Source organism: Syngnathoides biaculeatus, chromosome 8 (assembly GCF_019802595.1).
Source record: "Syngnathoides biaculeatus isolate LvHL_M chromosome 8, ASM1980259v1, whole genome shotgun sequence".
Classification (NCBI taxonomy): domain Eukaryota; kingdom Metazoa; phylum Chordata; class Actinopteri; order Syngnathiformes; family Syngnathidae; genus Syngnathoides; species Syngnathoides biaculeatus.
Window position 1 is genome coordinate 12,303,661 of NC_084647.1, and position 26,997 is coordinate 12,330,657.

General features: G+C 41.8%; 1 protein-coding gene across 1 annotated transcript in view; it reads left to right on the plus strand.

The window, feature by feature from the left end:
- The first annotated feature begins 12,050 nt into the window (after positions 1-12,050).
- Positions 12,051-26,997, plus strand: part of b3gat1a (beta-1,3-glucuronyltransferase 1 (glucuronosyltransferase P) a) — a 156,522-nt gene continuing 141,575 nt past the window's right edge. Inside the window, exon 1 of the mRNA XM_061827063.1 lies at positions 12,051-12,066. The gene's annotated coding sequence lies outside the window, so the exon portion shown is untranslated. The remainder of the gene's footprint in view (positions 12,067-26,997) is intronic.

Below are 26,997 nucleotides of genomic sequence, written 5' to 3' on the forward strand. Positions count from 1 at the left end.
GGTGCACCATACTCCACACGGCAGTCCCTTTACCCCAATTGACCCCATAATCGAACAGTAGGGAGAGATGAGGTGGCCGAGTGCGAATCCATTGTGTTCTACACACGTGGGTTTGAATCTCATTGTGTTCTACTTTTTCCCAAACCTTTTGGTTATACCCAAAACTCCTTGATGACCTGAGTACAATACTTGGGTAAAGATTGTGCACTACCTTGACAAAAGGTGTTGGCATGACTCGAACGGCCCGATATTTGCGCAATAATTGTTCAGTGGCAATGCTGAACTGTCCGTCAAACTTCACGCCAATTTCTGCTTCCAGATTGTTTATTTTTACCCTAATTGACCCCATAACATACCGTAGCAAGAGATGAGGTGTCCGAGTGGTTAAGGCGATGGACTGCTAATCCATTATGTTCTGCATGTGTGGGTTTGAATCCCCATCCTCATTGTGTTCTACTATTTCCAAAAACTTTTAGTTACAACCCAAAACTCCGTGGTGAACCGAGTACCACGACAATGCTTGGTTAAAGATTGTATCCTACCTTGAATGAAGGTGTAGGCATGACTTGAACGGCCCCTGATATTTGCGCAATAACTCTTCAGTGGCAATGGTGAACTGTCCTTCAAATTTCACTCCAATTTCTGCTTCCAGATTTTTAATTTTTACCCCAACTTACCCCGTATCATACCCTAGCAAGTGTTGAGTGACTGGTAAGCCATTGTGTTCTGCACGCCTGGGTTCATAGTCTTCTGCTCTTGCCTAATGTTTTGGTTACAACCCGAAACTCCTTCATGAACCGAGTACCCCGACAATGCTTTGTTTCAGGATTGTGCGCTACCTTGACTGAAGGTGTTGGGATGACTTGAACAGCCTTTCATAGTTGCACAATAACTGATGAGTGGCGGATCTGAATTATTCTCCAAAAATTTCCAGATTATTCATATGTACCCCAATTCACTTTATGTCATGTTTAACAGGAAATGTGGTGGGCGAGTGGTTAAGGGGATGAACTGCTAATCTGTTGTGCTCTGCACGTGTGGGTTTGAATCCCATCCTCATTGTGTTCTACTATTTGCCAAAGTTTTTCATCACAAACCGAATCTCCTTGATGAACCCTTCCGACAATCCTTGTCTTCATGGGTGCGCACGATCTTGACTGAAGGTGTTGGCATGACTTGAACGGCCACTGATAGTTGTGCTGTAACTCATCAGTGGCGGACCTGAACTATTCTCCAAACAGCAGTCCCTTTACCCTAATTTACCCCATATTGTACCCCAACCTGAGATGAGGTGGCCGAGTGGTTAAGCCGATGGACTGCTAACCCATTGTGTTCTGCACACGTGGGTTCGAATCCCATCCTCATTGTGTTTTACCTTTTCCTGCTTTGTTTAGTTTCCCAAATCGTGTGCTTACAACCCAAAAACTCCGAGATAAACTCCTAGATGTGTGCAACCTTCATTGTGCTTTAACACTTTTTATTTTAATCCCTTTTGCTTTGGGCTCGTCAATTTTATCCTTTTCTGCATTCCCCCAAGCCGTCTTAAAACCTATTTAGGCATTTCAGAAAACACCAGTGAGAGACGATTTTCTTGAGAAACTGGGGACAGCGCCAAGATTTTCATTTCATCTATAGTCATGATCCTCTTCAGTTTCTTAATAAGTCAAAGTGGGTTCCGACTTAGCGATGATCGAAAAATGTGGGTACTAAGGTGACAACAGTTGACAACCAATGGTGCAAAAGATAAATCTGTCAGCGCTATAGTGCACCAATTTTGTGGAGTCTTTAAACCTCAGTGTCATCTTGGAGTAAATAGACTTGACACAAGAAGGGCATGATGTCCAACCATCTGTTTTCTTTATTATTACCGTAATTTCCAGCCTACAAGAGCGCACCTGATTATAAGCCTCACCCAGTACATTTGTACCATTTGGTACATACATAAGCCGCAAGTGCCCACATTGAAACACAAGACATTTACAAAGAAAGGTGATACACAGAAATAGTTTTCACAGTTTTAATACCTTAGCTTAGCAACAACACAGTATCACGAAAAGGGATGGTTGAAAAAAAACAAAACATACATAAATAACTGAGATATGGCAGTAACACAGCAGCAACATGCGAGCGTGGCGCTAACAGGGCCAGTTAACAAAAAAGGCTTATCTGTAAAAATCACTGAAACACGGCAGTAATACAGCAACAACACGCTAGCACAGCGCTAACCCTAGTCCAGCGCTAACAGGGCAGATTAAAAAAAAGATCCCGGTAAAAGTCACTTCCTCAGCACATATATTCCACCAGTCTCACTCTTACCTTTTCCGCTCGAGTTCCCATTAGAAAGCGGCCATTAGAAAAAAATGGAAAAATTAGCCACATCATCGCATAAGCCGCAGGGTTGAACGCGCGTGAAAAAACTCGCGGTTTATATGCCGGAAATTACAGTAACTATGTTTCTATGTTATTAGATGCTGGAGTCTATCAGTGGGTCACTGTGGGGACTTTGGACTGGTCACCAGTCATTCACAGGGCATACATTGACAAACAATCATTCACATAACACTTACATGATGAAAAATTTAGTGTCGTCAATTAACCCAACTGGATATTTTTGGAATTTGGGAGAAAACATGCAAACCCATCACAGGAAAGCCAGAGTGGAGATTGGAACCTGAACCGCGGCACTGTAAGGTAGATGTTAAAACCACTTAGTGCTGGCGGCATGCATCACAAGTGCGATTAATAATTAAACTGCACATTTCTGCCTTAAACTAAATTCTGCTGGAAACGCAACATTTCAGAATCTTATTTTCAATATAATACGAGTACAACCTGGCCACAGCTGAATTTGCATTTGCTGGATTCATATCAGATCTTTTTTTTAAAAAAAAAAAGTTTCACTCCTCATAATGTGAAGAAAGCAAGATGAAATGAAGTTTATTATCTGACGAAAACCCCCAAATAGTCACGTTGTCTGATTCCATTACAGCAGAGCAGCAATGACTTCGAACTTCACCAGTAGAGGTCATGTCAGAGGTTGTCGACCAAAAGCGAGGGGGGGGTTGTGATGCAGGACATTCTATTTTCGGAACACGAGCTGATGGTTGAAGGCAGGGCCGAAATAATGTGGTCGGAAGGAGGAACAGCCCGGAAAAACGTGGGCACAATTCAATGACAACGTGTCACACAATGTCACCCCCGGACTGTCACCCCGTGACACGTGTCACGCCTTTCGTATCACGTGCAGATGTACTTTGATGTGAATGGAGACCAGTCTTGGTCTCTGGATTTAGATTTAGCACTGGACACGCTCTTATGACATCATCCTACACAAGAGCAACGTCCATAATTGAGAGAAGATTTAGGTGAGGTGACAAAGGGGAAGTCAGGCGGAAGGAGATGCACGGTGCGAAAAGCAGAGAGCCAGCGAGCGCTTACGCCGGGAAGGATTGGACAGGATGTTGTGTGGGACAGAAGAGGACGCACTGAGTCATCGTTATGGTAATACAGAGGTGGCAGAGTGCTGACTCACTCTAATGTACTTTCACAGAAACATGGAATGTCACAGCACACCTCAGGGGCGCCATGATCAGTGCAAGGTTAAAGGAGACACGCAGCAGAATCCAGTCCGGGCTCACTCCTGCTAGTGGGGAACCGGTATTGAGTGCAAAAGCACACAGTACATGCTCAACAATATATCTTTTTTGTATTTAATACAGAAAGGAATCAATTGTGAAAGGGTGAGGCAATGAAGGATGAACCCCCGCCAGCCTCAACCACGATCGGAATCACGAGACTGACAGGGGAGGTGCACGGGCCCTCCTTAACATAATCTCCCAACTCAAGATACCCACACCATAAACCTAATTGACAATTTACCCGCCAAATTATTCCTTTTTTTATTTATTTCTGAAATTTAGAAGATCACAATCCGAATCTCCTTGATGAACCGCTCTGACAAGACTTGGTTTCAGGATTGCGCGCTACCCTGATTGAAGGTGTTGGCCTGACTTGAACGGCCCCTGATTGTTGTGCAGAATTTAGAATGTAGAATTTAGAATGTAGAAGTAATCAATTCATCAAATTATGCGTGCCTACCTCCTTCCATTTTAGCTAATAATTCATTTCCAACCAAACTCCATATTTAGAATAATCAATTACAAATTAACACGAGTAAGCCCATGTAGCGCAACGTTTCGGCTCGTGGAGCCTTCCTCAGGTACAGCTTACTCACCTGGAGACGTGTTGTTCCGTCGACGTCTTCTTGTCAAATGGCGGACTTCGTCTCCATCCCGAAAATTTAAGTGGGGAAAAAGGTGTTTGGGAAAAAGCTAAGGAGAGGTAGGGTTAGGAAAAAGGTAAGTGGACTTAGGGTTGGGGTAAGGGTTTTGGGGAAAGGCAATAGGGAAAAACAAAGTATGAATCGGGGAATAAATAAGGTGTTATAACATAACGTGGTCTGGGGAAAAGGGTCTAGGGGAAGGGGATATATATCTATCATCTTTAGGGTTAGGTTGAGGGTTAGGTTAGGTTTTTTATCTGTCCTTGATTATGACGACCTTTTGTACGTGAATGCACCTGCTCATTGTCTACACAAGTGAAAGTCTCACACATCTTATTATCTCCAAAGTGATCCAAGATACTGTATGGTACCGGCTTACATCTGCTCTCTGGTTGTACAAAGATCTTTTAAAAATTATAGTCAGCGGTGTCAAGGGCTAATGTCGTCGTTCCAAGTTTCAGGAGTGAACTTGAAAAAAAGGCTTTCTCATGCTCTGCTCCACTTTCCTGGAATAGCATTTGAAAAGATCTTAAAGAACTCGTCTCCTTGCAGGTTTTTTAAACTTTCATCAGTACATTTTTGAACTCATTCCCTTAGAATGTGTCATTGTACATTTTAGTAGTACTGGGGCAGCATGGTGGAGACGGCAGTGCGTTTGGGTGTTTACTGGTGCCCAAAGAGGCTGTAGATGCAGGACGAGATATTAATATTAACAGTAATAATCATAAAAAAATAATGAAAAATCATTATAAATACAAATGAATGTTTTGGACTTGTATAATCCTCATAAATAATTTCTAGAGGCATTTTTTTTTTTTACTCAACTGCACAAGGCTTTATGTAGTACAATCTATGTTGACGTCTCAGTAATTTGCATTTTAAATTTGACACACCACAGAGAAGAGTATTGTTAACAAGCTAGAAAAAATTGGAATAACAGATACATGTCTAAAAGAACAATTACAAATAGGGATAATAATAATAATAAAAGACGGAACAGTGATGCAATTGGTAAGAGCCTAGGCCTCACGGTTTTGAGGACTGGGGTTTAAATCCCGACCCCGCCTGTGTAAAGTTTGCATGTTCTCCCCGTGCCTGCATGGCTTCTCTCCGGGCAGTCTGGTTTCCTCCCACATCCCAAAAACATGCAACATTAATTGGAGACTCTAAATTGCCCCCAGGTGTGATTGTGAGTGGGGCTGTTTCTCTCAATGTTCCCTGCGATTGGCTGGCAACCGGTTCAGGGTGTGCCCCGCCTCCTGCCCGTTGACAGCTGGGATAGGCTCCAGCACTCCCTGCAACCCTTGTGAGGATAAGTGGTTAAGAAAATGGATGGATGGATGGATGGATGGATGGATGGATGGATGGATGGATGGATGGATGGATGGATGGGTGGAAATGTTCCAGCCTGCAGAAGTGCAACGCGTAAACCTTCGAGTGAGTTGGATCACGAGAGAAAAATATTGCATGTTGTAGTGGAAAGGTGTCAAACAATTACAGTCTATCTTCCATTTTATGAGCTTTCTTGAACCATCCGGGCCATATTCTTGCGCGACGTCTGACCCAAGTGTCTGATATTTAAAACCTCGCGTTTGGTGACATTTAGGAAGATGAACTGATCTGTTGCTATCATTTGGAAACTGAGCTGCGTTCAGTGGAAGCACTAAAGCTGGGGAAGCAGCGGCATCGCCACTAGTGCGAGGCTCACAAACGGATGTCCGTGCAAATCGAGGTCCTCACCCGTTCCGAGTTGCCATGGCGATGCTAACAGCAGCCTGATAGCTACACCGTTTGTATGTTTCTTTTCAGCTCTTCACCGCAGCGAAAGCGAAAGGACTTGAATCGGCATTTGAACGGACCACACATCTGTGCATGTGCTTGTGGATTCTGAATAAGATTTTAGCAACATTTGTGTTGGCCTTCCATGCATTTTTTTATTGTTTTCTTGGTTATTCACCTTTATTGCATGCTAATGACACACAAGTGACATGAGGTCAGGAGAACATTCCAACGACCAACAATTGACCTTTTAATCATTTAGTAGTTTATCCCTGGATAATATTTGGGGAATTATACTCCACATCAAATGACAATAGTGGTTAAAGCAGTGCTGTGCTGTTCTGAAAAAGGTCAAATCGGTGTTTATGCAATTAGTGTGGTAATAAGTCCACCTACACCTATTTGTCATGTTTGTGATCAGATAATGTCAGTCTTGACAGTGAAGCAGCATGCGGCTCATTGACAAAGTTTTTATGATTCAAATAAGCCTCAATAATTAGAGGTTTATGCTCAGCAGTTGGCTCGCGTTTGTACTGTATGTGATTACCATGTTAATCAGAAAAAAAAGCCGCATACTGCCGTCAGTAGCCTCTTCACTAGCTGCAGGAATAAAATTGTCATGAACCTCGGGTACGGGGCTGGACCCAAATGCAGGACTCCGAGACGAGGGCATGACGTTAGGCGTAGTTTTATTCGAAGCTGAGGTCATACACGGTGTAAGCAGTCCGAGAAGACAGAGGCAAAACAACGCTAGGCAACAAGCAAAATCCAAAAACACGAAGCAAGGTCTGATGGCTGGGAGGCAAACTTGGAAACATGAACGAAGACGTGACTTAACTATGGTGGCACAGAATCGCTGTGACGAGGATAGCTCACACTATACTTTCTCTTGGCGGTGGAGATTCCTGCTGGCAGTGAACGCAACTCACTCACTCAAGGCAACGAACTGGCAAGTGCCAGTGACAAAAACTCCAACTTAAATGCCCGACTAATTATAGTCCCATTGTGAAACAGCTGTTAACGGTGACAGGTGTCATCCCCCAGAGCAGTGGCGTGGCCACGCCCCTCTTGGCAGTGGCCAAGTCTTGCTTATGACAAAAATAGAAAACGGCAACTGTTGAGTTTTTCCAGCTACAGCATTACAGTAATATAAAAAAAAAACTTGACACAATGACGATAGATGACACAATGATGATGATCGTATTCAACAGGCAGACCCAACATGTGGATGGAATAAACATTCTGTGTATGGTATGATTGCATCTGCACACAAAGCCACCTTTGAAACTAACATCTCCATCAACACTGCGATTGGGGACAATTAATTACACACTCATCAAGCAAATGCGATGAAGACAGTCTCTCCTCTAAAAAGACGATGACAGCATTAAAGGAAAGTTGCCATCACCCTCAGGAAAGGCGGGCTTGACAGCAGACAATCAATACAAGACTAACGGTGTCGGGGGCGAGGCCCTGGGATGCCTCTCACTATCGCCTTCTGTGTTGTTTTTTTTGACAAATGAGCCCCGTTTTGTGAAACAAGACAATGAAAACAAATGCTCCTCAGCCAGCAGTGCGGCAACTTTGGAGGTAAGTGACAGCGTCCTGAACTAGCTGAGACAAAAAGTGATGAAGCAAAGATGAATGCGCTTGCGCCTGGAAGTAAGGAGTGTGCCCAGAGCTCCGGAAAATATAGCTTGGGAAGTGATGAGCTGTTTTGAAACAGTGCTGCTGAGTTAAATAAGATACTGCGACGTAAGAAAAAGCACCATCAGTGGATATATATTCGCCGTTATTTAGTTTTATTACCCATTGATCCATTTTCTGTAGTGGTTATACTCATTAGGGTTGCGAGTGAGCTGCGGGCTTTATTCAGTCTTCATACCACAGTTTTTGTGCAGCTGGGCCAATAAATAACATTTCTATGTGATGGATTTAAAAACAAACATACCACAAAATTTACTAGGCATTTGTAGGCCTGAGCTAGCTAATTCTGCCAAGCAATAAATGGCTTCAAAATTCAGATTTTGTAATTTGATTCCATCTTTAAGAGATCACACTGAATTTTTATTATTATATGTATTATATTGTATTTGACCTACTTTAAGTGTTTGGTGTCACATTTTTAATTTTTTTTGCATATGAAATAAAATCCACCATTAGTACCCGCGCGCTAGCGGACTCCCAAATCTGCACAGTCGAGCATGAAAAATCCCGCACGTAAAATTTGTTCCAAGTAGAAATACAGATATTAAAAGACGTCGCTTATTATGTGTAGTCTTGAGTCAATTGCGCACTTGTCTCACACTCAGCGCACATGAAAACCGACAGTGAATACAACTCACTAACTCAGGGCAACGAACTGGCAAATGTCAGTGACAAAAACACCAACTTAAGTGCCTGTCTAGTTACAGTCCCAATTTAAAACAGCTGTGAGGGGTGACAGGTTTCACCGCCCAGAGCAGTGGCGTGGCCACGCCCAGTCTTGCTCATGACAATATCTGCGGGCATGACTGGTGGACCACACCTGTAACTTTATATCTGCAGGAATGACTGACGACACTCGTACATTTTATGTCGCCCACCAACCATGTTGTCTTATTTATGTCCTTTATCCTTGTTGGTTGTGGCTCTTTGCACATTTCACTTTGGCATCTATGCAAAAAAAAGCATGTAACTCATCCCGACTAAGCGTCAGATTGTTTGTCTATTAGTTGCATCGATCACTTCTAATTTTATTTACAACATTAAAACAAGTGAACATGTGAAAATGAGCCAATCGCTTTTTGTCTTAAGCATCAGTGACTGATACCCGGAGGACGAGCAAACATCTCCTGCCGTCCAACAACATCATCTCATAATGGACTTTTAATGGGAGGATAATAGCGTTTATGGAGTCATGAATTCACTCTAATTGTTGCCTCAGGCGGCAAGAAAATGCCTCGCAAACCTATATTTGGACATTTGGATGGATACCACTCGAGCTACTGTATTGTTTAATTTTCAATGATACAAAACAGGCTGCTCAATTTCACTTCCAGCCTATTTTGCGGTTATAATTTGCAATTGTAGATCGTTTGCTGCCTAACGGCCACCCTCATAACCCCCTCGAGAACTGGCCCCTCCCCGTAACATTGGTTTATATGTGGTAAATTAAAAGGACAGTCTGTTCATTCCATCAAAATCCTCGGGGGCAGGCGGGGACGGACGGGCAAGTAGCCTGGACCAAGAAACAGCACTGACATACTTAAACACAGTCCAAAACCTGACATTGCTTTTCTTTGTCGCCAACCCTCCCGAAGGAATTCCAGTTAATAAAAGTCTGTGCGATGAATTATTAACAGTGGATTGTGACGGAGCAAACACACACTTGCAAAGGATTTGTAAATGATTTAATACTACAGTTGCACATTCGAACAAGAGGATGCACAGGCCGCAGTTGCAGTACAAGTCACAGGTAAACATCCACTATTGATTTAGTGATGGATTTTCATAACTAATCACAGGTACCGTATGTGTAGTCTTGTAGATTACTGTGTTACCACACACAATCTAGACCAATCGTGTATCACATTGAGGAAGATTGCGATTGGCTTGACTATTAAAACCATTTTTCATTGGGTTCTTCATCAATAGATGGCAAGTTCTTCAGTTTTTACGCAAATTATGTTGCAGCAGCTGTTAAAAACTTCACTATGAAGACTTAAAAGTATTTTAACTGCAGTGAGCAGAAGTAACTGAAGAAAAACTTTTTCCCTGTCCCCTCAGCTTGAAAGAGTTGGTTATCAAACTGAGTTTTCTCTCTCTGCATGACTTCCTTGGTTGATTCACACTTGTCTTGGCGGAACCTTTTCACACTTCCTGAACAATTTCTCACCTTTTTCTCTCTCCTCAGTGTGGGAGTGAGTGCGTGAAATAGAAGTTTTTCTAATGACTACTTCATTATTTAAATAACGACAAATTATTAATTATGCCAGTCTGGGTCTATTATCTTATTCTCGTGAAAATGCAGTGTACCAGACAAAGAGTAACCCATTTTTATTTTCTTTTTCCAGTTTGATTTAAAAGTGATTGTGACTTGGTTCCGATGACGGGGTAAGATGCCGGAACGGCCGGCAGAATCCACTGTCAGAACTTTCAGTTTCAACTCCCACCTCTGAAAGAACTTTTCTCATGTTCTAGGGGATGCAGGGGACATTGAGTCCGAGTAGACCATATTCTGCGCATCCATTGCTGAGACGGAAGACTGGAGCTGTGGCCATAAGGTGGTTGATGCCTCTCGTGGCAACAATCCCCAAATCCGGTGGTGAAAACCAACGGTGGGGAATGCCGTAAAACTAAAGAGTCCTGTCATCATATCCAGATCTGAGACCATGGTCCTCAGTCTGTAAAAGACAAAGTAGCTCAATGATCCTCTGTATTAGGAGGAGCCAGATGAGGAGCCATCTGGTTTGGATGCCTCCTGGAAGCCTCCCTCGTGAGGTGTTCTGGGCACGTCCCACCAGAAAGAGTCCACATGAACTACCGAGGACAGAGTGGAGAAACTGCGTCCACGACTGGCCTGGGACTGACTTGGGATCCTCCCAGAAGAGCTGGATGAAGTGGCTGAGGAAAGGAAAGTCTGGGCATACCCTGTTACCTGATCTTGGATAAGTGGTAGAAGATGGATGGATGGATGGATGGATGGATTTTGTGCTTTTAATTTTTACTCGGTCATTTTTTTACTATGAGCTCCAAACTTTTGTTTTCCCACAGGTGTGACCATTCTTTTCCACATGAATGAAGAGTTCATTCAGATTTAAAACGTTTCTATCCAAATTTGAATTGGTTCAATGAGCTCATCTCAGTCAATAAGTGAAATTTGACAACAAAACATTGGAGGACTACCACAGCTTTTATTTTTGCTTTTTGGGAATATAAACAGATATATCTCATTTGAAATCTTGTAAGAAACATGGAGAAGGGAAAATACAGTAGTGCTGGTTGCTGGACGTACCGGGAAGGGACCCTCTGTGCCCCTAATGCAAAGTCACTACGGACTGAAGTCAAACCTTGAATCTCGTGCTTGTGTTAAAATAGCAGGTTATTTGCATTGCATGCAGAAGACCATGTTGTTTCCTATTAACATCTCCTAGCAGGTCGGCCGGTCCTGATTAGTGCTGCTGGTCCTTTAGTCCATGTGACAAGACTGATGCTGTGCGAGCTGATTAAGTATCTCCCCAGTGGCGACATACTATGGTCTGTTTAGATTAAAAGGTGCTGAAGTGTTGAGTCACCTTTCCTGTTTCTTTTCAAATCTCCCAGAGGATTTTTTTTTTCATTTTTTCATGTTGAATCAGCTGTTCAGTGGACCCTCAAAAATGGAATACAATCCATTCTGTGAGCCTGGTTATGTATGTGAAGTGAATTCACCTGTATCAGGTCACAATCTTGACCAAACCTGACTTCAGTTGCCAGAATATTAATTTCTTTATCAGACAGAAACTAAGTACATCTAAGAACTATGAGGCAGATGGCTGAACCCCAAGTCCTACATGCTGCTTTTGATAATCTTTCTTGAGGAAAACATGTCCGAATCCTCTTCAGTTGTGTTTCTGTAAGGATTTCACAGGACACGGCAAGACTGGATGCAGACATGGTTAAAAAGTTCTTCTTTATTCAGGATGAAAACATAAAACAGCACACAAGTTGAACTGTTTTACTCAGTGTTACAGTTCATAATAGTATTAAAATATAAAAGCATCTTACTTGAACTGCTGGATCTGCGAGCCTTCCTCGAAGAAGCGGAAAAATGCGGGAGGGGGTGTATGTGTGTGTTTTAATAGATTGTTGGTGTAGAAGAGGAGCGTGTGTGATTCTAACACACGTGGAAATGTTGCCTTTAATTCAAAGCTGTGATGGCCATCTGTGCAGCCATCTGGTTAATAAAGAAAAGGATTCTATTTCCCAGCTCGCTGCTTTGTTTTCAAAGGAATGCTGAAGTGCAGGCAAGACGTCTGATCAGGGTAAAGAGCAATCTTGCCTTTCTCCAACGTGTTCCATCCTGGATAATGTGCTTTAATATAGTGTATTGTCTGCTCTGAAAGTGTTAAGAAATACTGTATATAGAGACCCTTGCAGAAATGGTTATGTACCGTATTTTCCGCACGATAAGGCACACCACATTATAAGGCGCACCCTCAATGAATGTCCTATTTTAAAACGCTTTTCATATATAAGGCGCACCGCATTATAAGGCTCACAGAATAGACGCTACAGTAGAGGCTGGGGTTACGTTATGCATCGATTAGATGGAGCTGCACTAAAGCCTCAATATTGATTCATGTATAAGGCGCACCAGATTATAAGGCGCACCCTCAATGAATGGCCCATTTAATTTTTTTTCATATATAAGGCGCACCGCATTAAAAGGCTCACAGAATAGATGCTACAGTAGAGGCTGAGGTTACGTTACGCATCCATTAGATGGAGGAATGGTGGAAAATACAGTTATATAAAATTTTCGAGGGATTTTAGGATTTTAATATCAGGGAGACTTCATACTTTTGTTAATTAGCATAGTTTTGCAATTTCTCAGTTCTAGATATCTACAGGGTTAAATCCTAAACCCGCAGAGGGAAGTGAATTTCTTTAAATGTATGTTGTAATTTATCCTGTATAATATGTACTTTTTAAAAAAAAAAAGATTAAAAAAAAGATAATTGTATTTTACATACAGCAGCAGGGTAAAAAAAAAAAAAAGATCATTATTATGGCAAAAATAATGTAGGTGTTTCTGCCCTATGACTGACTAGCGACCAGTTCAGGGTGTAGTCCGCCTTTCACCCGAAGCTAGCTGGGATAGGCTCCATTTTTCCTGCAACCCTCGTGAGGATAAGCGGCTTGGATAATGTCATGACATGTTGGTGTTAATAAATTTAGAAAAGCAAGAAAATGGTTTCATAATGCACGAATCTACAAATACTTCCATATACGCATTACATTACATGTACATATTAAGGTCTAACTTTGTAACTGGTTAAGCGATGGGCCCTTCGCCCGTTATAGTGCATAGTACTCGTTAAATCGATATTGTCTTGTAGTTTGTAGGTTAAATACTGTTCCTACCAGGGAATACAGTATACATTTTTTTATTTTTTTAACACTTTCCGCTTAATCTCTAGTGATGCACAAATGTCAATTATTGCGGCTCGAGTGTATGGATGGATGTATGCATCCATGTGCATGACGCACAGCAGCAGAGGAAAACATTGGAGGCCACAGAGGTGGAACATCTGCCTCTTGTTTCCGAGAGCATTCATGCATTCACTTTGGCTACTTTAACTTCTCCAAATGCCATCTGTTCTTACATTATGCACGGCATCAGAAGGGCACCGTCAGCTTTTTGTTGGAAAAGGTCCTGTCCTTTAGAATCAAATTTGTCACAAAGGTGTTTGATGGAGGGCAAGAAGATATGAGTCATTCTCTATTTTTTTTTCCATACTTACCACAGCAAAAGAATGGCATGCGTTAAGCCGGTAATTCCTGCAAAATTGACCTGTCACATAGCTCAACCGCCCATTTTACCGTCAGCAGGTTTTGGATTGTGCTTTCACTTTCGCTTGCTTGTTCGGCATTGATGTAACAAGAAAAAGGTTTCTTTTCACATAAAGAATTCAGCACACCCTTTATTGTATATTTGCTATATCATGGTATCCATGTCAAACTATATAAGGAGATTTGTCAACAAAAATACAACACTTACAGTGAAGAAAATAACTATTTGAACACCCTGCTATATTGCAAGTTCTCCCACTTACAAATCATGGAGGGGTCTGAAATTTGCTTCGTAGGTGCATGTCCACTGTGAGAGAGATAATCTAAGAAGAAAATTCCAGAAATCACAATGTATGATTTTTAATGATTTGTGTGATACAGCTGCAAATAAGTATTTGAACACCTGTCTATCAGCGAGAATTCTGACCCTCAAAGACCTGTTAGTCCGCCTTTAAAAGTCCACCTCCACTTCATGAATCATTCTAAATTAGATCCACCTTTGTGAGGTCGTAAGATGCATAAAGACACCTTTCCACCCCATACAATCAGTAAGACTCAAACTTGCAACTTGGCCAAGACCAAAGAGCTCTCCAAAGACACCAGAGACAAAATTGTACAAGTCCACACGGCTGAAAAGGGCTACGGAGAAATTGCCAAGCAGCTTGGTGAAAAAAGGTCCAGTGTTGGAGCAATCATTAGAAAAAAATGACTGTCAATCTGAATCGGAGTGGAGCCCCATGCAAGATATCACTTTGTGCGGTCTCGATAATCCTTAGAAAGGTGAGGAATCAGCCCAGGATTACACGACGGGACTTGGTCAATGACCTGAAATGAGCTGGGACCACCGTTTCCAAGGTGACTGTTGGTGATACTGACGTCATGGAAACCATTGATGGCACGGAAGGTTCCCCTGCTTAAACCAGCACATGTCAAGGCCCGCCTTAAGTTTGCCAATGACCATTTGGATGATACAGAGGAGTTATGGGAGAAGGATTTGTGGTCAGATGAGACCAAAATGGAACTTTTTGGTCATAATTCCACTAACAGTGTTTGGAGGAAGACGAGTGATGAGTTCCATCCCAAGAACACTATCCCTACTGTGAAGAATGGGTGTGGTATCATCATGCTTTGGGGGTGTTTTTTTGCACTTGTGAAAGGACGAAAAGACTGTATTAAAGAGAGGATGACCGCAGCCATGTATTGTGAGATTTTGGGAAACAACCTCTTTCGCTCAGTCAGAGCATTGAAGATGGGTCGTGGCTGGGTCTTTCAACTTGACAATGACCCGAAGCACACAGCCAGGAAATCCAAGGAGTGGCTCCATAAGAAGCATATCAGGATTCTGGCGTGCCCTAGCCAGTCTCCAGACCTAAACCCTAAAATCTTTGGAGGGAGCTGAAACTCCGTGTTTCTCAGTGAGAGCCCAGAAACCTTTCTGATCTAGAGAAGATCTGTGTGGAGGAGTGGGCCAAAATCCCTCCTGCAGTGTGTGCAAAATTGGTCAACAACTACAGGAAACGTTCGACCTCTGTAATTGCAATCGAGCTACTGTACCACATATTAACATTGGTTTTCTCAGGTGATCAAATACTTATTTGCAGCTCCATCCCACGAATAAATCGTTAAAAAAAAATCATACACTGTGATTTCTGGATTTTTCTCTTTAGATGATCTCTCTCACACTGGACATGCACCTACGATGAAAATTTCAGACCCCTCCATGATTTATAAGTGGGAGACCTTGCAATATAGAAGGGCGTTCAAATATTTATTTTCTTCACTGTAAAGAGTGCAACTTGATACCGTATATCAAATAGGTGATAATCTTGTCAACGTATCCCCAAATCACTCATTTGTTCTCCTGCCAACTGCTGCGTGACTTGCAACTAATTGATGTCATGTAAACATTTTAATTGGCGAAACTCTTTTTATCCGAAGCCCGTCTAATCGAAACAAATCTGTTTGACTTGGGACGCTTTGAGCAGAAGCATATGTGAGGGTGACTTTAACGGTAAACTAATTATTAAGTATTCACTGAAGGCTAGGTCAATAAGGGAACTTGGGCGTACATTAAGAACGTTTTAGCTGCCATACCCTCCCCACACTCTTTTAGATATTATTCATAAAGATTGGCTGTAAGGAAAAGAAGCTTTTTAAGAAATTGCTGCATTGGAACAGACCTTTGTGATACTGATTACATTGGCTATTGACGGCTCACTAATTTACTCCGGTCGCTTCATATCAAAATTTAATTACTATGCAGCCTCTCTGCACTGGCTGTGATTGGATCACCCTCTGCCCCGCTTCTGTATTCTCAATCAGGCCAATTGATTTCTCTGTTGCTTTACAACCACATAACCCAAGTGTGCTTTGGGCCAGAAAGCAATGCATTAAGTGCTTGTTTGGATCAATCTAATGTGCAATGATAGCACATTCGCAAACTGCTGACTGGCCGGCAAGACTCATTCATTTAGCTTGGGGTCTTTTACTAAATAGTGCAGTATCCACTAACTGGACAACAGTTTCAGAACAGGAATAACATTTTACTGTAAAAGCCGTTCAAATTAAATGACTCCACAATTGAATGACCGAACCGTTTAAAAGGCAGCTAATAGTCTGTATCATTTGATTTCCTTAAAGAACCTTGGAAGGTTATTTTGGGTGGTTTGCAAGCAGGATTACACAAAACCAGTGTAGCCAATTTCCAATTAACTTTGTTGAGTGGTGGAAGAAGAGTTAAAAAAATACATTATGTGTACCACCGTTCCTTTGAGGTCTCAATTGACTACAGTTTCCATTTGTGCTAAATGTCTAATGATCCAAAAAGTAATTCAAATCACACTGGGAGGCCAACTCTGGTGTGACTGAACATTGGCATAGATATCCAGTATGTGGCTCGTCCCAATTCAATAGCCATTCAGTGGAATGAAATGGATTCCCAAAAAGTCAAGATCGATGGACACAGTGCGTATTTCAATCATGTTCCAGTCCAGAATTTGACTTAGACCCTCCTAAATATTCATTGTTTTTTCCCAAGTCATTCACAACTTGACTCACTAGTGTATTTTAGATCGTTGTCCTGCTGAAGAACTCAAATGTGCTTCAGGTTGAGGTCAGGAACTAACAGCCCAACATTCTCCTTCAGTATTTTATAATTATTGAGCACAATTCATGGTTTCATCAATTATGGGAAGTCATCCAGGCCCTGAAGCCACAAATCAGCCCCAAACTATTACACTACCACAGCTGTTTGACTCTGGGTTTGATGGTTTGATACATTCACACCAGCTGTAACCTGGTGCAGACCTTCCCAAAAGTTCAGCTTTTGTCTCAGCAGTCCGTAGAATATTTTCCCAGAGGTCCTGGGAATCTTTCAGATATTTAGTTTACAAAAGTAAGACAAGCCTTTAGGTTCTTTTTAGTCAGCAGTGGTTTTCACTCTTTTACCCATTCTATTCCTTATGGTTTTGTCATGAACACTGACCTTAACTGAGGCAAGGGAGGCGTGCACTTCCTCAGATCTTACTCTTTCGAGGTTCCTTTGTGAGCTCCCGGATGAGTCGTCGCTGTGCCCTTGGGGTCATTTTTGTAGGTCTGGAACTCCTGTTCCATATTTTCTCCCATTTGAGGATAATGGCACTCATCTCGGTCGGCTGATAACTAAAGCTTTAGAAATGGTTTTGTAATCCTCTCTAGACTGATTCTGTGGATGTCAATGACTTTATTTTTCATCTTTGGATCGTGACTTTTCGTTTGCAATTTTTGACTGACTTCATGCTTTTGACCGACTTCATGTTATCAAACAGATTCAGTTCAAGTGATCTCTTGACGGAACAGTTCTGGAGGAAATCAATCTAGGATGCGGTCATTGAAAATGAACCAGAAAAATGTAATTATCCACAGTGAATTCATTATTTAACAGTGGGAGTTATTACGGTTTCATGCAGTCACAAACAGCTCTGAATATTTTTTTCCCTCCTAAATAAAATGGCTGTTCAAAAACCATACTTTACTTTCATTTGGGTTATGTTTGTCTGATATTTACATTTGTTTGATGACCTTAAATATAACAGAAACTACAGTCACTCACATTTGAAAAATGTACGGGTGTGGTCAGTCATGCCGGCAGAGATAAAGTTACTGGTGTGCGTTCTGTTTGTAATTATGAGTGTACGCCTTTAAGAGCGGAGGGGGGCGGTGTCAGGTAAACTAGGGAGTAGAAGTAGGCTGAGCAGCAGCTGTTGTTAAAGACCGTGTACTTCCATGTTAAAAAAAACAAAAAAGACATCAGGCCGTGGTTCACTGTGCTGGATCAGTTTTCATGTGCGCTGAGAGTGTGCGATGACCCTATTTTGGAGTCTTTACACAAACACACAAATGGAAATTAAATGGCGTGCTTCCTACAGTCATCTATCCAAGCAAGCACCGCCCGCTACTTCTTCTACAGGGGAAACTGGAGTCGGCGGCTTCTTACCGTAGTTGTGAGACCTGTTGCGGCTCAATATTGATCCATATATAAGCCGCACTGGATTATAGGGCGCATTGTCATCTTTTGGGAAAATTAAAGGGTCTTGGGTGCGCCTTATAGTGTGGAAGTTACATTATATCTATATCTGGGATTTACTGCATGATCGCGTGTCACATTCACTCTATTACGTTTATCCCTCTCAGTATGATGTATTTCTACAAAAATAAATACAGTTAACTGAGATATATTAGATTTGTCGAAGCAAAAAGTGTGATATAGGTGGTGTTTGATGTGATTAGTTTAACGATAATGTGATTTTATTAGTGTACCGGTCGTGTCCGGTAAGTGTTGGCGTAAAATAAATCAACAGATGGCTTCATCATCATTCCACTCGGGTTCTTGCCAGATGTACAAACATCTGGCGTTAAAATATGACCACTGTTGCGCAGCAAAAATTCCAACGGCTTCATTCTTGTTCTATCCTTAAATGTGACGTTTATTTGAACGTGAAGCGGGTTTCTTTTGTTTTGTGAGGCATTATCAAATGGTACCGTTGGATCATATTCGGCCTTACACGTGGACTCTTAGTGACGTTCAAACCCAGGGGAGCGTTCGAAAAGCAAAGATTGTGCATATGGCAATAACAGCGCTAGTAACCTTTGTGCTCCTCTCTGAACTAAAACCCATCACTTTTATGATCATTCATACACAAGCATAGTCGCTGCGCTTTAAAACTGTGCCAAGTTTTTAATAAGAAGGTTCTAATGAACCCTATAATGTTTTTAAATGTTCCATTAAAAACTTTGTCACACTCCCCTTCATATGTTAGACTTGGTCAAACAACTCATGGCAAGTACATTTCGCACACGCTGCACGATTGTTTCCACAAATAAATGAATACAGGGAGCGTTCCAATCTGGCAGCACTGTGATTGTGCGGTTAGCAAATGTGCCTCACACTTCCGAGGTTTGAGGCTGCATGATTGCTCAGCTTGATATTTCAGAGATGACTGATTATCAGGCTATTGCTGACTTTAATCGAAGGGCAGGTAAAATGCTCAATCTTGGCCTGATGGTAAGTAGACGGGCACCGCTTTCAACCACATTTCTAAATCCAGAAATGATATAGCAGAGAATATAACGTTTATCTTTTTGATTTTGTCATTCTTTTAGTCGCTGATATCATCTCAAGAGTCTCGCATACATTCCTTATCTTTGTTCATATGTTTTACATCTGGAAGCAAGGTAATCCTGTCCATCAGGGCTGTTTAATATTTCCTTCCTGAATTACAACATTGGCACCAAGTTGATTTTGTAGAACTTCACTGACACTCAAGATCACTCTGGGTCTACGAAATAGCTCTTAAGATGACAGACTTGGGGTGGGGGGGACGGAATAAAGCCCCCTTATGAAATGTAAGCTTCGACAAGGGCACTCAGCTTGTTTCCCTTGATGAGCAAATGCTCTTTGATGGGAGGCTGAAATAGGAACTTGTGAATGCAACGACGTGATTGGGATTGACACTTTCAATCAAAACACACCTCTATTCAATTTCCACTCCACTGGTCTGAACTCTCCCTGCAATTTGGTTGGATTGGCACAGGTCGGCAAAGGAGACTATTTTGGTCTCAGAAGTGAGCTGCAGTGGTCAATCAGGATTTATGTGATTGTGACGAACGGGATTATTTAAGAGACCCTGGAATGACATTTCCCTGTTTCGCTGCGAGATGTAATGAGCTGCACTTGATATCTCACTTGTTCAGTTTCTGTCCTTAAAACATTGAGTATCATCTTGGACGAGTACTCACAAAATAGAGTTTAAAGGTCCCGTATTATGCCAAAACCAACCTTTTCTAGTATTCGGGACGTAGTATTGTCTCCATGGTGCCTCAGTAAACATGTGAAATATGAACTAAAGTCATCCACACATTGCTGAGTTACGGATGTTTTTCTGCCATGAGGGCTGAAATCAGGTCATGTGAATTCCTCAAGTTTATCTGCGTCACTGAAGCTCCAGGAGGAAGAGATAGCGAATGTGGACGACTTCATATACTTGAGGTCAACGACACACGGTTACTACCCCTAATGGGACAAGCGTAAAGGAAAAGAACAAGACGACTAGTCAAGATCTCATGCGTCAGTTGAGTCAGTCATAACAAATAGATGTGATCTCACAAGTGGAAACCAATCAGAGGAAAGGGTATGAGACAAATCTCACTCACTAACCGAGTTTACTACGATGACTGAAGCGAATTAGCCAGGGATGAGCAGGTCGGAAAGTAGCTGCTAATAGCTAGCCTCAAGTACACTTCCAAGTCTTCATCAGTTAGGGTGGAATGCTACTTGCATGGACTTAATGATCTTCATGTGAAAAAAGGCTGACTTACATAAATATAGAGGAAGCCGAATAATGCAGTCAAAAAGGTAGCATATTTCCTCATGTTGTGGTACTTTAGCTCTGTGGGAAAGTTCCAAAACTGCAGTGAGAAACACTCAGAATGTCTGATGTCCAGTGCAGGGTGAAATTTTCAGCCATAGCTTCACAGCTCCGTGTAACTGTACTTCCCGAGAGCTGGAGAGCTTTGATCGAAGATAGTATTTCTGCTTCAATTTTAAAGTCCTGGAACTATGAGTCAGCTGCTTCAACAATTACCTCTTTTGCCATTTCTTCTACTTGGAAGGACTTGGAAGGAATGACGCGACTCACCCGGAATGAAGCTTCGGTGGCGGCTTTTGCTTTTGAAGTATATGTAAAAATTAACTGCTGTCCGGACAACTCGGATTTTATTTCCTTCACTTTTCTCTAAAATATCCCCAATACCCTAATAAAAATAAATATTTATTCGGGTAAAGTAGATGTACTCATTGGTTGACTTGCGACCAGTCTCAGTTGCAGTCTACCTTTTTCCCTTTTTGTCAGATGACCTAGGCTCCAGATTCCCATGACCCTGGACAAGATAAGGGGTTTAAAATTATTTGGATGGGTGGATCAATGTTTCGGTAGGTTCTTTTTATACGTTTTGTTCAATGGTTGATTTTAGGCTGCAACGTGCTCATTTGAATCATCTTCAATAATTAACTTGCCGGACGAGCTATTAGCTTTTGATTACAGTCATTTATGCCTCACCAAGGTGCTTTTAACACAGCAATCTAATTCTAAATTAACCAAAGGGTGCTTTTGTAGCCTGTTTTTGCGGAAAGGCTGTTGAGCAATTCCATATTCACGTGCGTCCGTACATGGGTGTTTTGCTACGGTGCAGAACATTTGGTTTCATGGCACTACTTTTTCTGCCATGTTGACGAGCGAACAGCTTATCTGCCCCTGAATGTCACAGTATGAGAATCCAGGAAAGACCGATGGTAATTGCCTCTCTGGAAGATTTTATTTTATTTATTTACTAATTCAAACCGCCATCAGACAATAAATATGAACAAACCGGTGACTCGCCCACAATGCTTAACTATGCGGCACATCAGTTTCAACTGATGACAGTGTATGTGGAATGTCACACTTGTGTCATATTATCACAAATAATGGCTGGAGCTATTGTTTATTCAACAGCAGATCCAGGGGAGAGGGCACATCCATTTTTTTTTATCTCAACTAGTGGAACAAGAAAGGATTGTCGGTGTATGGTGTCTGTGTATTTTTCCCCCATTCAGATTTTTTTTGTCAAATCCCATTCTTTTATGTAGTCGTTACAGAACAGTTTTCTACTGTGGATGGAATGGGTCAGGGACGCTACATGAATGCGCACAAAACAGGTGTCACGTTACACGTGCGCACAACCAAGTGTTGATGAAAGTAAAAAGAGCCACTTGTATAGGCATTGTCATGACATTTGAGGTAATTTCAAGCATTTTGCAACTAAAGCCAACGTTTTCATATCTTGATTAGTTCTTAAACATTTTCAGCGGTTTTCAAATTACAATTGCGGCATTTGTCTCCATTTGATGACTTAAACAGTAGATTGGCCGCATGAGCCTCCGTACTGGACTTGCACCGGATACACATATGGTTTATATCTGCATATGAAACAGACCTGCCTCATACATGAACGAATCATAACTGTACTCTTCACAGGGGCGTGGAAAAAAAAAATCAGATCCGGCACATTGAGAATAAATATCGGAATTGACGTGCAGTGTGAACATAGCCTGGCACTAGTTGGATGTTTTCGGTGGCAACATGAAACCAGTCATATTTATAATGAAGAAATGATTGACTCACCTCTGCTTATCATGTACCCAAACGCAACACTATATACAGTACAGGGAGTCCTCGGTCTACGACTGAGATCCGTTCCTAGACTACCGACTTCAATTTCAACTCAAGTCGGCTTCCACCATTAAAGTCAGAATTTACATCAAAATACTTTGTATAAAAAACAAATACATAGAAATAAACAAGATGATGTACTTAGCATGATTGCTGAGAGATGGCTGGAGAAGGAGGGGAGGTTGTGCTTAACTACTGTGAAGGAACCTGGTCCTCAACCCTCTCCATCTCGACCAGTATCAAAGAACCTTGTTTTGTGATCATTGTATCCGACAGTGGAACGGAACCCTTCACATGCGCTAAAATCCGGGCTCTGTCTGTAATAATTGTCACTACGGTCGACCGACTGAAGAACCTTGGTGGTGTTGGTGTCTCTCTTTTCTATTTATGATCTTGAGCTTCGTTTCCATCGTTATGGATTTTCTTTTGGCTGCAGAAGCATCGCTAAAAGACACCGCTTTCTTCTTTAGGGCGATAATGTCTAAAAAGTAAGGCGAAAAGTGCGAAGATACTCCCGGCGCACAAACGCAGACAAGTATTATGGGGGACGGGGGACAGGCGTTGCAAAGTCGAAACGTCTTAGTTCGAGACAGTCTTAACCTGAGGACTCCCTCTTTCTCTCTCTCTCTCTCTCTCTCTCTCTCTCTCTCTCTCTCTCTCTCTATATATATATATATATATATATATATATATATATATATATAGAGAGAGAGAGAGAGAGAGAGATGTATGTGTGTGTCTTTTCATAATTACAAGAGGGTGCTTGGCGCCTTCTGACATGAGGATCTTAGAACTGCCAACCAACATTACCAGATCGCTTTTAAATTGGGGCGTGCGTAGTACTTGTGCTTTTGTTATATTTGAGGATAGGTCAGCAAATTTTACGTGTTATTTTTGTAAAATACAGCCACACGCTTAAGGCACCACTGGTCGTTTGCTTCATGAACACGCCAACCGGTTGGTTTTACTGAGGCGTCCGTGTTCTTCCCGACCTTAACGTATTACCGTTACGGTAAAATGAACTTAGGTTTAACTGAGTGGCAAGTAAACAAGTCCCACGTCTTCCATCCACTTCTCCTGGACTTAATAAGTTGTTGGTATGTCATTGAATAAAGACGCGCACAGGAGAATCTGCCCTTCTACAATACCCCAGGCGACTAAGAAAACCAAACACAACACAGCAAACACAGATAATGGGATCATAACATATTCTGCTGAGCAACAATCCAGCAATCATGTCAAGTGATGACCTAGAAAAAGAATCTGAGCAATTCTGTTGAATTCCAAATGCTGCTGTAGTTTTCTTGGGCTGATTCTCGTCGAGTGGATAAAAAAATGCCACTGACCTCAGTATTGGCGGGAGGATGAATTTCAGGTGACATTGCCTGGAGTGCTTTGTCTGTCGCATTGTGTATCACCCGAAAAGCTAATATTGGTTATTGGCATGTGTACACACCGAAGCTTTGAGGGGCACTGTGCTATTCAACGTGAAACAGAGGGCAGGGAATTGTCATTTTGCAGGTCAGGCTGAAATCAGAACGACTGCTCAGTCCTATCCTCCCGCCGAAGTTTGCTACATTAGTATGGATATTAGAGTCCTGTGGACAAAGCCAATCAGCTGTGTGTTTGTTTGATTTCTATTACTTTGAGAGCGCAAAAGAGGTGAGGCCGTTTCATGTTATCAGATTAATGGAGTGAGTGAGCCAACTTGGTTTCCCATTGATTCCAATGAGACAAAGCAGTCAAGTGAGACAAGAAGCACAGCGGGACTTAAACACGCCGAGGAAGGAGTTTCACTCGGCTGACCTGAGGGATGTTCACTGTTTACACAGCGCAGAGGGGGTTTAAACACATCACATTGGGATAAATTGAGGACTCGTCCGCTACTACTCTTCTCAAAACATCGTAGCTGCTGCTGTCTTTTCCAATTTCTTCGCAAACGACACAAAGTTTCAAGAAATCCAATACACGCTTGATGGTGTTATTATTTGTTAGTCATTTACCTGAATACAAATACACAGCCATTGATCCATCCATCGCGCCATAAATGTTTATGCTTTTTCGAGGTCATGGGAGTTGGAACGTTCCCTGGCTAAATTTGGGTTGACGGCAGGGAAACACAACAGATCAGTAACCAGTAAAATCACACAGCGTAGCCCGCAGGTTGATGATTGTTAATTACATGACAAATGAGTGAAAAGATCATGAAACTATCAGTGCATGGTCGGAAGACTTAATGTGAAAAGCAAGTTTCATCCCGATCTGCCCCATTAGCGGCTATTTAACTTTAACTGTGAAAGTGCCATTATGCTCATTTTACAGAATCTGGTCACATCTCATTACTGGGAAAATGTGAAATCACTGACTAAAAGGAAGTACAGAAGCAAAGAAGAGTGCCAGAGAGATGCAGATTTACCAACACTGTATGTTTATTATTCAAATTCTTGGGTTGTGGTGCTGCTATTGGCTGGTGACCAGTCTGTTGCATGCGCACCGACAACTCTTATGGGGACAGGCAGTGTATAAAATGGACGGAATAATATTGCATTCATCCTTAATTAGTGTAATGAACCTGAGCAGAGAGGATATGAATAAATCCTTTCAACTGGTGCTGGAGTACTATAAAGCATTCAAATAAATCAAATCTAGCCATAGAAAGCGCAAATCAATCCCCTGCTGACTCAGCAAGTTTTCACGCCATTGTGTTCTATCAATGGGGAATGAGTCCGTTCAAGAAATAATCAGCTCAACAATGTTCATTGTTGCTTTTTCATTCATATTTTTTTAATTGGCGTTTGAGGTTTTTTTAAATTATTATTATTATTTTTAACTGCTGCAGGGCCTTCAATTGCTAAAAGAAACAACCGTCCAAGTGTGGTCATCCATTGACAAGCTCCCAAGTACCCGTATAATAATTCAGCGTTCCGTCCATGGAGGTCTAGTTGCTGTCACAATAAACATTAGGGCAATAAAATAATTTAATAGCATTTTGCATGAAACTAAAAGACGAACAAGAAAAAATTCTCCTCATTGTGATGACTTTCGGCTCAGTTCGAAGGTTGAAAGGTGGAAAGATGTAGAAGAAACTGATTTAATTGGGATCGATTAGAATAGAAGATGTACACTAATTTACTAATACACTATAGTTTTATGACATTATAGGATAGGCTGACAGATGAGGTTAGACTGGAATCCCCTTGGACCGTGATGTTCTCAGATGATATTGTGATATGCAGTGAAAGCAGGGAGCAGGCGGAGGAACAATTAGAAAGATGGAGACATGCACTGGAAAGGAGAGGAATGAAGATTAGCCGAAGTAAAACAGAATACGTGTGCGTGAATAAGAGCGGCGGTGGGGGGAGAATGAAGCTCCAGGGAGAAGAGATGGCGATGGTGGGTGACTTCAAATACTTGGGGTCAACAATGGAAAACAACGGCGAGTGTGGTAAGGAAATTAAGAAACAGGTCCAAGCGGTGTGGAACAGCTGGCGGAAGGTGTCTGGTGTGTTATGTGACAGAAGAGTCTCTGCTAGGATGAAGGGCAAAGTTTACAAAACAGTGGTGAGGCCGGCCATGATGTACAGATTAGAGACGGTGGCACTGAAGAAACAACAGGAAGCAGAACTTGAGGTAGCAGAAATGAAGATGTTGAGGTTCTCGCTCGGAGTGAGCAGGTTGGATAGCATTAGAAATGAGCTCATTAAAGGGACAGCCAAAGTCAGATGTTTTGGAGACAAGGTTAGAGAAAACAGACTTCGATGGTTTGGACGTGTCTAGAAGCGAGAGGGCGAGTATATTGGTAGAAGGGTGCTGAGGATGGGGCTGCCAGGCAAAAAAGTGAGAAGAAGACCAAAGAAAAGGTTGATGGATGTTGTGAGGGAGGACATGAGGACTGTGGGTGTTAGAGAGGAAGATGCACGAGACGGGCTGAGATGGAAAAAGATGACACGATGTGGCAACCCCTAACGGGACAAGCCGAAAGGAAAAGAAGAAAGACGTTTTATGACATTACAAAAATACTTTTTGTTTATTGAAGAAAATAATCGACTCTTAGTACTCCTGAAGATGAAAATATTCCTGATGGCAATATAATGTAATCATTCTTCTTTCCTATTCAAACTGACATAACTTTAATTACAAGTATTTTGCTGTTTTTAATTTAATACCTACATACTGTAACTGGTAGGATGAACATAGTAAAAACGCTCGTTAATATAATCTTTATGTACTTTGCAATATTTTTGGCCTTCTGAACAGGTAGTGTGTTGCATTAAATTCTCATGAGAACGTTGTCATGGGAGCTTGGATCCACAAATTAAATTTTAAATCCAGTAACGTGGAAAATATTCATTTGCACTCTACCTATGCCTCGTTTTATTCTCTGTATTCATCTCCCTCCCTAACCTTTTACAACAATGCTAATAGAACAGCATGCAATTTATTTCCACTATCGGGTATCCAAGGTCCTCTCGTCTGGGTGATTCACCTTTGAACAACAGAACATTGACTGTTTTATTAGTGGTATAAACAAGAGCGTATCGAGTGTACATTCGCGCTATGTAGATGCCCCGTTGGGCTCAGCATGAGCGGAGTTCCTCCTTCCAAAAAACAATCGAGTTGGCCGTGTCTGCAAATTGTTGATGCCTTTGGAAG